Source organism: Telmatherina bonti, assembly GCF_933228915.1.
Source record: "Telmatherina bonti genome assembly, chromosome: 19".
NCBI classification, from domain to species: Eukaryota; Metazoa; Chordata; class Actinopteri; order Atheriniformes; family Telmatherinidae; genus Telmatherina; species Telmatherina bonti.
Window position 1 is genome coordinate 17,571,895 of NC_136617.1, and position 12,389 is coordinate 17,584,283.

The following is a 12,389-nucleotide window of genomic DNA, read 5'->3' on the forward strand; positions in this document are numbered from 1 at the left end:
CCCCCTAACACACACACACACACACACACACACACACACACACACGCACGCACGCACGCAGACACGCGCATTAGGAAACATATTTTTAGGCGACACAGAAGACTTAGATATCTACATCCCCAAAAAATGTGAAAATACTGAAAAATTTCAATGTTTCAATGTTATAGACAACTTTCATTAGAAAAGAGATCATATTCCAGTCTTTGAGAAGCAGATGGCAGGGATTGGAGAGCAAAGCATAGATAGGAAAACAGACTGGATGTATGCAGCATGGTGCAGTACTGCTGCAGTGCAGTTAAAGAGAGAGGGGGGGGGGGGGGGGGGGGGGGGGGCACATGTGTATCAACGTGCACTAGCCTCAATGACAAATCCCCGACTCATAAGTCAAGGCTTATATCTTCATACTGGCTTCTTTGAATATGATGTAATATTAGTACTGTTCACATACATTCACATACATGCACGCACACACACACACACACACACACACACACACACACACACACACACACACACACACACACACACACACACACACACACACACACACACACACACACACACACACACACACACACACACACACACACACACACACAGAGACATTTTAAGGCACTTATGAGTGACAGACACTGACATGATTTAATCCTTTTGATGCCGTAACAGCTTTAAGTGAATCTCCAATCTAAACCTCACAGTTTCTGTTTCAAAATAGAGCTGAAAAGTCTTTGATCATTTTAACCTGTTGTAAGTTTGTCTGTGTCTGAGTTCAGTCAGTTCAGTCATTTTGAAGACAGGTTGATCAAGATGGTTGGTTGATCAACAGCTGCTCTAATGTTGAAGAAAAACAAGACCAAACCAAAATTTCTCAAACTGCATAGACTATGATCTGGGTACGACCACTAAGGATCATTTTTGGGAAAAAAACAAAAAAACAAAAAAAAAAACAAAAAACATATTTTACACTTAAAGCAGCCAGCAAAATTTAGTTGTTGGTGTTGATAAATACATTTAAATGCTAAATTTATGTCTGTTTGATTCAGAAAATGTTTTTACAAATTTTTGCCATGTAAGGTCTACAAACATCTGATGCTAATATTAATATGAAACACACTGATAATGTCTGAATTTATGAAATATGTTAAATAGTTCAAGTAAACTTGTTGAACAGCCTCCTATTAACATATCTGACTCTTTCTCCATTTTTAAATTTACAATACTCCAAGTCAACGTTGTTGATACTTTTTGGTCAAATTTTTAACGGTTCTAGAAAACAACAGGCTAAAAAATATATTGTAAATATTAAAGTCATAATAGGCAAAAAGAGGAGGAGAGTATAGTCAGGTACAGTTTAATCACTCATATGACTATTTTTAACCTAGCTAGCCAGTAGGCTGGCCTACATACTGTACACATTACAGTCAGTTTACATGCAGATTAGTTAGCACAACAAAGCTAGCATGCTAACCCACAAAAGCTTAAGGCCAGCTACATTTCTTGCTATCATCATCTCATAAGTTAATTTCAGGTTTCAGGTAACGGACTGCACATATTCACATCAATACAGAGTCTCTGCAGACAAACCTGAGGAGCTCAGAGTTTCACTGCTTATTATTTGTAATACTTTCCCACTAATTGTAGCAGGAGCAGGCTGGGGAGACTGTGTGGACACCCAGGCCAAACACAAACACACACTGTTATTTTAATCCGCAAGGCCTGTTTATCAGTCGAGACAGTAGATGTCAATGCAGTGTCTGCTATTTCAGAAATTTATTAGAAATTTGACAGAATCTACTGACCCAGAAACATTCTTCCTAACATGCTAACCAATGGCCTTACAAACCCCTCGGTGTAAAAGTTGTGTCAACTCCTGCAGGTCTGGATGTTTGAAGCGGGGTACATTGAGGTTTTGACAGGCTGCTGACAGCAGCCTTGGCCTACTTCTGCCTCGTAGTCACGCTCCTCTTGTGTCACCCTCCCCATAAAATTAAAAGCACACACACACACACACACACACACACACACACACACACACACACACACACACACACACACACACACACACACACAGTGTGTAAATAGTCACCTCAAACCCTGTCTGTGCCCCTTCAGACTTCAGTACCCATTACCAAACAATGCAACCCCCACCTGCATCCTGTCTTTCTGACCCCCTTTTTGAAGAAAGGCTGTTTGTATGTGTGTATCATCCCCCCTCCTCCCTGAAGCCTTTACCCACAAGGCAGCGGCAAGTACGAAATGACAGACTGACTTTATGTATCTTATATGTGGTTATATATGTTTCTTTAGAGCCAATGGTTTGATCAAGCCCAGCCTATCACACTGAATAGTTTTACTCTTAACTCATGTCTAACCTAAAATGAAACTTTAAAGCTGCCTCTCAATCAGTTCTAACATTGTTAAAAAACATGCATCAGCCTATTGAAAGCAGCTAGCCATTTGCACACTTGTTTTTATCTTGTAACCAACATGATTGTTTCACATCAGCACATTTAGCTCTGAGCCAAAAGAATGATGACTGCATGCACAGACATGTTGAGGATCACATGACACCTGATGATGGTATGTTTTCCCACTGCCCATGCATAGTGGAATATTCCACTGCATTCACGCAAACTTTTATACACACTCATGCTTGACACAGATAAAGCCCAAATGAAAACAACACCTAAACTCTCCAGCTGATAAGTGCTAAATTTCCAATGACAAATTTTACAACTTTGTGCAAATACTTGCCAATTATTATTTAAACAGCTCCACAGAGCAGTGTTGTGCTATAGAAATAACTTAGACTACCAGCTTTGTTTGCTTCTTATTAATTTTAATCAACCTTTAGGTGATTGTTTAAGCTTCCACCTGATTTTTGTCCAGTGTTTTTCTGTGTTTTGGTCCTAAACTTGCATGCCCTTTCTCAGCCAGACCACAGAATGATGTGTTGCACATCCATTTTGCTTGACTTGCATGCAAACATGTGACCAAACCTTCAGACACCACACATTAACCACAGAACCCTTAACTGATGAGGAAACCAGTAACATGACAGTAGATGTCATTCTAGTGTGATAAAATGAAATCCTCTTCCTGAAAAATATTATCTGTTTTCAAGTATGTATCCCAAAAGTAGTTGTCAACAAGTTGGGGGGAAAAAAAACTCAGTATCAAAGTCTACTTTGAGTTACATAAAAGGGATCTAATTCCACTGATGTTTGTGTCAGTGATGAATAAAAGCAAAGCACATTAACAAGCCTAAACCATTTCAGCACGCAAAATAGATTCATTGAACATGACCCAGCTACCCCCGTGTATTTACTGCTTCGAGCAAACATGACAACAACAACAAATTGTGAAGTGTTGCATCGGACAATAAATGCCATGTACAGCAAATAATGCACATTTTTTTAAAAGCATTTCAGCAAGTCCCAACATCAGAAGTCAAAGTTTATGAGAGTCAAATGAGAGTCTGCAACATCCTTCCAGTTGTGCTTCAGCTGTAGCATGATAAAAGCAGCGTTCGAATCAATCTGGGACCATGCAGGCTGTGGTGAGTCATAGTCATGCCTCACTTTACCAAAACAACCCTGAAAAATAACTAACAGCATAAAAATGCTGTCAAAAACCAATAAAGACACAAACCTCACTTAACTGTTTAATGGAAAAAATGACTACATGCATGTACTTATCTTTATATTTATAAAACTGTTTAAAAGTGTACTGGTCCCACTTTGTTTTTCTGTTGCAGGAAAACCCAGCCCAAAAACTGAGCAAGTGTATCTCTATTACTTTTAGTGCAGTATAGCCAACAGTGTCAATGACAGTACTGGCACACCGCCAGTTATGTTCTGTCCTTGTCTGACCAAGACACCAGACTGCTTGTATGTGTGCTGACCCATTCAGACAGCACAGTCTGGAGAAACTCACATCCAAAGCTGATATCATCAGGGTATTGTTGGAAAATCAGTAAATGTACGAGTAACTTTAAGCAGAAATATGAATAAATGCTCCGTTAGCTTTCAGTGACAGTAAGCTGACTCCTCAAGTAAAATACCCTAGACTTCAGGAAATATTAACCTTACATTTTATAAATAAAAAAAATGCAAGAAAATTTAATATTTCCTACGCAATAATAAATTAGAAACAACTCACTTTAAGATCAGGATTTCGTTTATATTGTACGTCCTACTTGAGGTCATTTTTATGCTCCAAATGTCCACAAAACTGACATCAAAATTAAAAATGCAGCATCAGGAAGGTAGTCATCATCCTTTCCAAATACATGACATAGAAAAAGTAAATCAATATATCGACAGCTGCTTTGCACATGTCAAGACACAAATCCCATATCTCACAAACCATACTCAAACAGTTTAAGGTAAACTGCAAGTGTGACGCAGCAAACAAGAGAGATAAGTGTGTGAGAAGGAGGGTGTGTCTACTTGGCTCAAAATGCTCCAGAGAGCCAAGATGTACCACAAAAACACTGCCAGTAATGCCTGGGATGCTGTCAGCTTTTTGGTAATTTAATTAGAAGGTGGGGTTTCATTTAGTATTTGGACCAGTAAAGATGGGAATGTGATTGTGGACAAAGTAAACACACACACACACTCACGCTATGACTTTGGAGAACTTTGAAGACAGACACTTAAATGGATTACTTAAATGTAATGCAGATGCTTCATTGCAGAAAACTGATAAATGGATTAAAGTTGACCTTGAGCAACAGCACCCAAACAAGAGCGTCAATGTGCCAAATTTGATCAATGTCCTTTTGCTACATCGGGGGAAAAAAAAACCCAAAACAAACTTTGACTGTAACTTCTTGTAGGAAGCAATCACATGAAAGGTCAGGGTATTGACAGAAATCCCTTCCAACTCGGTGTTTACACTTTGTTTTAAGAAGTCACTCTGGAAGTTGCTGATTTGGCTGCTTTTGCATTTAGGAGGATTATGGAATTCCTCCCACATGATTATGAGTACATTACAAGACAGGAGTTCACCCTTAAAAACAAAACAAACAAACAAAGAATACTGCAGAGCACAGATGATTTACATCCTAATTGTTTTGATCAGAGAGAATTAACTTAATGAACGAGAAAAGTGACATCGAAGAACTTTGTTCTCAACTAAAAATTTCCAGGGGAAGGAACAGACCAAGAAGTCATGAATCGGATCAAATAAATGGCACCAGTGTATCCCTGTTTTGGTTTGACATTACTGATGCTATTTGAGTCACTTCCCATCAACTTGGGTCATGTGATACTAGTCAATGTGACAGTTTTTATGTTTTCATAATGTTTACAACATTTCTGCTCAGAAATTTGTCCATTTCCAAAAATAATTGCATGCCAGCATTTGGAAGTACAAATTATAGGCCTTTCACCCAGGAGACTGAGGTCCATCTTGCACATAAAAATCATTATTTGTGAACTTCTTGCCTCGATGTTCTGCATTACTGAATTAGTACTTTAGATTATTCTTAATTTATTCTGTAGTTTTTGGTTTTGATATTTTGACAACAGAACGTTAGGGAAAAAATATGATTTGGGAAGCTTGACTTCATCAGGAAAAAAAAATCTACTTTTACTGTTGTGTGACCTAAATCTAAGGACAACTTCTTGTCCTGGCAACTCATCATCCATGTAAACATCATAATGAAGGAGACTGTTGATAAATATATTCCTACAAATAGATCTATTTATACATGGATGTGTACAAAAATAAAGGTGAAAATGGACCCTGTTAATTTTCTTAATAGCAATATAGCGCAACACACAACATGCCTTTGTCACATTTCACGTAATTCATTCTAATTGGTCATACATTTCTGAGAGCCCAGGCTGACGCTTTGGGGACTTTTCCCTTATGCTGGCTAAAATAAAAAAAATAGATAAATAAAAAAAAAAAAAAAAGCTTGAAATCAAATTTTGCAGTATTTAAAAACAGAAACAAAAACTCCATCTGCTAAGAAAGATCTAAATGATAAGATGAAAAGCTCCTGACTTGCTACTAAATGGACTGTCGTGCCATTGATTGGACAGCATATTTTTCACTCGAAATAACGAATGTTCCATCTTTTGTCTCAGCTCCTCAAAGCATCCAAGTGACAACATCAGCACAAAACACAGCTTTCTTTTGACTGTTAGGCATTGTGTTAAAATACCTGGAACAATTAAAAAAAAGCTTTTAGATGCAATTTAATGGCTGATAAGTTATAGTGATTGAGCAATGACATGAAGAAAAGTAATGCCTTACAAACTGTTGCACTAACCTCGAGCCGGGGCCAGATACCATACAGCCATATATGGACTTTGATAACAGTCCTCCATCAATACAAAACCAACCAACCATGCATCCTCCACTGCTGATAGGCTCCATACATTTTTAGCAAAGCAAACAAACACGCCTTTCCACAATCACTAACAAATCAAGACAAGAATTCAACTTTCTCCTTTGACAAGACAACAACAATAATCCATTCTCTAATCTTTGACCGAAGATCAAAAATAAAAAAGAAAAACTGAATGAGCTAGATTCACGTCAACATAACAGCATTTACAGCTGCAACAAGTGAGTGTGTAAAATCTGGTGGAGAAAAGGAGGTTACTAATGTAAGCAAGAAGAAAAACACAAGCACATCATCACCAAAGCATTTAATTTTGTTCACTAGTGAGAAAACATACTGGCTCACGCCTTTCGTCCCCTTCATCCTTCAGGCACAAACCACCACAACACACAATAACACAATAGGGACACGCACGATCAGGGCGCAGAACACAATGCAAGGGTTTCCATTAGTGCATGTGATGGATGGAGAAAAGCATGGAGAGAAAGGCAGAAACACAAAGTATTACTTCGCATTATGGTGGAATCAAGAACAAAAACGAAGGGTTGCGTTGGATTTTTAAAAGAATCTTTCTGGAAATTTTTCATTTTTCCACGAATTAGAAAACCTTTCTCGGACTACCATAAACCAGCGTGTTTGCATTAGACAAACACCCTGAAATGACCCTGTTAAATTGTCCCAAGAGCACCTGGAAAACAAAGTTCCTTTTAAACTTAGATGCTTGAAGAGAAGTGCTTCTGAGATTACTTTTACCCTCACAATGAGCGAGGACTAATCTCTTTCCAGCTGTTTTATGTCTTTGCGCTTTGCTAAACTGGGAGCTCAGAGAGGCATCATATTTAGATAGTACACACAAACTGCTGCTGACTTTCTGTAGTTTGTCACAGCAAAGGGAAATGATTGAAGGAACTTCCCAAATGTTACACTGGCTCCTTGAATAGACACTTTATATCAGCCAGAACAGCTTGGAACTTCTTGGACATTTTCACAGGACAGTCCATACTTTCTAAATTCCAGATCAGCATTTGGGGTTAATAATCTCTGATAGTGTATTTGTCATCAGCCACATCTCTTTTTGGCAGGTCATGCCATTTTTGAGGAACCTGTAAACTGACTCAGCTTTCACGATGAGTTAAAGCTCTTTCACGTGATGTGGAAGCAGCGCTGGAGTCACAGCAAGTGGGCTGTTCCACAGTGCAGTTTTTAATTGACCCCCTGGGACTGAGTTTTTTTTTATCATTATTGTTTATTTAATTTAAGGTGTGCTTGTTTGACTGCTGGGTAATGCTGTTACAATATCTAATGCATTTATACTCATTGTTATTATAAACTGAGCTGACAGACTGCAAACTCAGACCCTGTTTAGGTTTTGTTTATGGAAATACTATCTACTTCTGCATCAAAACTACCAACCTGTGTGGCTAGCAAAAAGTTCTCTTTGTGTCCGATTTATATTCATGGGAAATATATATTTGTGTCCTTGGGATTGTGTTACTTGTCTCCATCTCATGACAATTTGCACACATTTGCTTGTGTGTACATAGCTGTAATAACCTGATGCTGACACAGCAGCAGTTGACAGTCATGTAAGATGTGATTGAGAGGAAGTTGACTGCTTTCATTTCTGCCGAACAAGCTGGTTCCCTGCTTGCAAAATGAAACCTAAACTGCATCACAATAAAACTAAAACCCTGAAAATATTTTTAAGTTATAATGTCACTGTGCAGATATGTTCAATCCATGACCAATCACAACAAAGCACAGGTTTTTACTTCTGTTCAGTATTGTTTTGTTTGTCTGGGTTGTGGTTTCATGCCGTAAAGAAACCAGTCAGACTTGGATACAAAACATTTGTTGATGGTTTAGCTCTTCTGTTTGGACCACTTCATGTTTCTGTGCAGATTTTTAAATTGCATTCAGTAAAATACCACACACAGACACGCATACAAAAGGAGGCAATAAATTAAACAAATGCTTGCTGTTGCCTTTTTGTGTAAGAATGCACGGGTGACTCACCAAAAGGCCTTGAAAGCTTCATAAATGTCTCTGAGACGTTGTCGTTTGGTCCAGGCTGCAATGTTAAGCAGTCGTGCCTAAAAACACAGAAAAGAAAGAGTTAGAACAAAAACAAATCAGCACATTCTACACACAAACACACACACACACACACACACTACATCAGCAAACACTGTACATTAGATCAATACAGCACCCAACAGAACAGCAAGTGCACCTAAATAAATCAGCAGTTCCCATCAGACTAGAGGCCATATAACCACCCCTGCATCACACCCTTCTAGCTGCAGCTCTTAAATTCAGATAATAAAACAGATTCTTTTCTTCTTGAGTATAGAAATATAAGTAGGGTCGTGTATAAAAAGTTTCTCAGCTCTACCTACTAGAAACTCCAAATAGCATGTCCGATCAGAAAAAGGCATACTAAAAAAAACAACACCATCTAAGATAAACAAAATTTGTTTGCATTTTCACTTAAAGGTGGTGGTGTACTGTTTAAGTACAAGCAAATGACCACCATCAGGGGCAAAAATAAATAATGTACATATTGAGAGCCATTTTTTTTCAAACATCCAGTGAGCCAGATCTAATATCTTAGATACATCTCCTAAACCTAAGATGTCCTTATAGAAAAGAAAACAAAAAGAAGAGACTCAAACTTCAGTTTCTTCAACATTTGCTTCAGAAACAGCTTTAGTCATTTATAATACAAATTTCAGGCATGTGGAAATTTCCAGTGATGACATTTAAACACACCAGCAGCCTGTGTTAGGAAAGCACTGATGAGTAGAAGGTTAAATATTAGGTCACTTCTTATCTTTTCTTTATTAAGGGATTGTCAGACCCATGAGGTTTGGTCTCCCCACAATCTATAGGGTCACTAAATATCAGAAGTAGAGATACATTAAGATTTCTCCATGACAAATGTGTGAATGTGCAAACTCCAAATATCAACCCTGAGGCCCTGCTGTCACAAAAATCATCCTGAACAGCTTTACTTTAAAATATCATGATGAAATTCTCATTAAACCCACTTCATAATTACCACAGTCTAATTATGCAAGCTGACCTATTCCCAGCTGTCTGTCCCTTCAGCCTCTCTCCTCTTTTTGTTTTTGACACAGGCCTAGAGAAACTACTGTAAAAGCCTCCCCTCCTTTTCCTCCTCCTCTCTGCAACAGCAACCCGAGATGCTGTGTATTCCGACTGCCGGAGCCAACCAACATCAGCGACTACAAAATGTTTCAAATCCGTCCTCTTGTCGTCCCTGCTATGTAACCCGGCCGCCGCGCTCACCTCGCCGGGTCGTGTCAGCCGCTGACTCGGTGTTTGTGTCCGCTGAGAGGTCGGACGGTAGCTTGGCTGTGCAGCAGCTTTCGTTGCATAGGTTGTCTGCTGCTCCTGCAACTGAAGCCAGGGCTTTAAATACGCCTTTAAAAGAATATCTGTCGGAAGAAGATACGTAGTGCCTGACTTCCGCCTACGTCACAACTTATTTGCATAAACGGGAGGGATTGCTGTGTTGTGTGTACTGTATATAAATAAGCGGAGGGAGAGAGAGAGAGAGATAGAAAGGGGGGGAGGGGAGGGGGGGGGGGGGAAGATTGGTAAAGGGAAATCCTGCAGAAAATAATTGTTTACTTATAGTCTGCTTTATGCTATATAAAAATGTTTGGGTGATGATAAAAACTTTTTTTTATATAAATATATACATTTTAAATTTTTTTAAAAATAAATTTTAAACTTCTTTTTTTAGAAATTATAAACTTGTTTTTTTTTTATATAAATAAAGCAAAAATGATTAAACTGTGGAGTATGTAGTTTTATATATTGTTTTTAATTGTAAAGCAGAAAAAGTTTCATGACTTTATTTCATTATAGGGTTTTTAAAATATACTTCTTAAAGGTTCTTAGGTTTTTAAATTTATTTTACTCACGCACACACATACATACATACATACATACATAACACACACACACATATATATATATATATATATATATATATATATATATATATATATATATATATATATATATATATATATATATATATATATATATATATATATATATATATATATGTGTGTGTGTGTGTGTGTGTGTGTGTGTGTGTGTGTTACTTTTTTTTCTTTTTTTATGTACCGGAAGTCCAAGTGAAAACATTCAGATTTCCAATTTTGTGTGAAAGCTCCAAACCCAAGGAAGCTGCCTTTCTCATCAATAATTTATGAAACTACATGTAATTTATATGATTCTGAGTCTGACTGACCTATTGTTGTCAGGAACTTATGAAAATGCTAATAAGGTTCTTGTAAAGTGTAAAGTCTAAAAGTATATATCTAATCAAATATATTTTGAATTTTTTGAACAAGTAAACATGGCCCCATGATATAAAGTTCCTAAAATAGGAACTCAAAATTATAAGGTAATGAATGTAACATGAGAACAATCATGTCCAAACTAAATGCCAATTTTAATTTTAAAAAGAAACAAAGTTACATGCTAAATTTTCTTTTGCTGCTTCTAGTTATTCATTGGTAAGTATGATGAAAACCCATTTTACTTTGTTCTTTTTGTATGCAATTGTTTGTTGTTTGTGCTTAATAAAACATAAATGTATTTAGAAATATGCAATCATCATTCAATCTATAAATTGTTTCCACCCTACAATCAGTCATGAACTCTTATTAAGACAGCAACAGACAAAGAAAAAAAAAGATCCACACATATTTTACAGCTGGTCAACCACTGGTTCAAATGCAGACAAAACTTCAGTGTACTTCTTGCTCGAGCCATAAGGAAACGTTTGATGATCTCGCAGCCTCAGTAAATATCTCATGTTTAAAAGTGTTGTTAGTGTTAAAAGAAACTGAAACACATTAAAGTGATTTTAAAGAACTCTGAGTCTATGGTCTGTCGGCTTTTTGTCTTCTTCCACACTTCCTGCAACTTTAAGCATGAAAATCTGGAAAGATAACATCCTTTGGTTTTTGAGGCTTGTTAGAAAAGGAACGGATACCAACATGACAGATGACGAATTTTAAAAGAGTTGTGGAGGAAGTGTGTCAGAGTGCAAATCACTGATCATTATTATGTTGCACCAAAGAACTAACTGATGTGATGTACAGTAGAAGAGCAATCGCTACCAAAATATAACCAACACTGCTGATACAGTTAATCATCATTTGTCTCTCTGTGGAGCAGGTGGATTTTTGTTTTAGGATCAGATTGTCACAATGAACCCAAATATAAACATATATTTAGTGAGTTCTTATCGCCTGTCTAGGTTTGTCCAGAATATGTCTGCAGTAAAAATCTCTCATTTTACTTATTTCCTCATGTCAGAGATTTAGACAAATATGTTATAAAATATATCTAAATGGAGTATTGAGACTGAGTATAGCAATCTTTATCCCACAAATCCATCAATCCAGTTTTATACTTGCTTTATCTTGTGCAGTCGAAGGGTCCTGAATCCCAGCTGCCATGTGGTGATAAACCAGGTACACTCCGGATGTGTTGCATGTTCTTTTAGGTTTTCTTATATCCAATAAAGTTAATCCTTTGACGGAATTGGACATCTTTTGTTTTTGTTCTACGCAACATAAATACATAATCAGCTTGCATGTTCATTGCTGTTAGTCGGCTGTACAGTTAAAAAAATAATCCACATTGGAAAACAGTTTCTAATGGTCAAACTGCCTGAATAATCAATGAAAGATGTATTCTGTGGCCCGTTCTTGAAAATAAAAACCAACAATTTTGGTTGTTTCAGGTGAAAAGAAGAAAAAAATTGACATTTCATTTTCTACTTATGTATATATATAAATATATATACATATTTATAATATATATAAATAAGGACAGAAATGTCTGGTAATTAAAATTTACACGTATCAGTGTGAGGATCATTATCGGACTGTTGCCAGTCAAATATGATCGAATCACATCCACACGCTTCTGCTGAAAAGTTGTCAGTGTTAAATTATTTATACATCACATCAAAATACCT

General features: G+C 37.1%; 1 protein-coding gene across 1 annotated transcript in view; it reads right to left on the reverse strand.

Annotated features, from left to right (window-relative positions):
* slc45a4a (solute carrier family 45 member 4a) overlaps window positions 1–9,787 on the reverse strand; it is a 59,543-nt gene extending 49,756 nt beyond the window's left edge. The window contains exons 1-2 of the mRNA XM_079258806.1: window positions 9,671–9,787; window positions 8,375–8,451 (exon numbers count right to left, since the gene is read on the reverse strand). The gene's annotated coding sequence lies outside the window, so the exon portion shown is untranslated. The remainder of the gene's footprint in view (window positions 1–8,374; window positions 8,452–9,670) is intronic.
* Window positions 9,788–12,389: the final 2,602 nt, after the last annotated feature.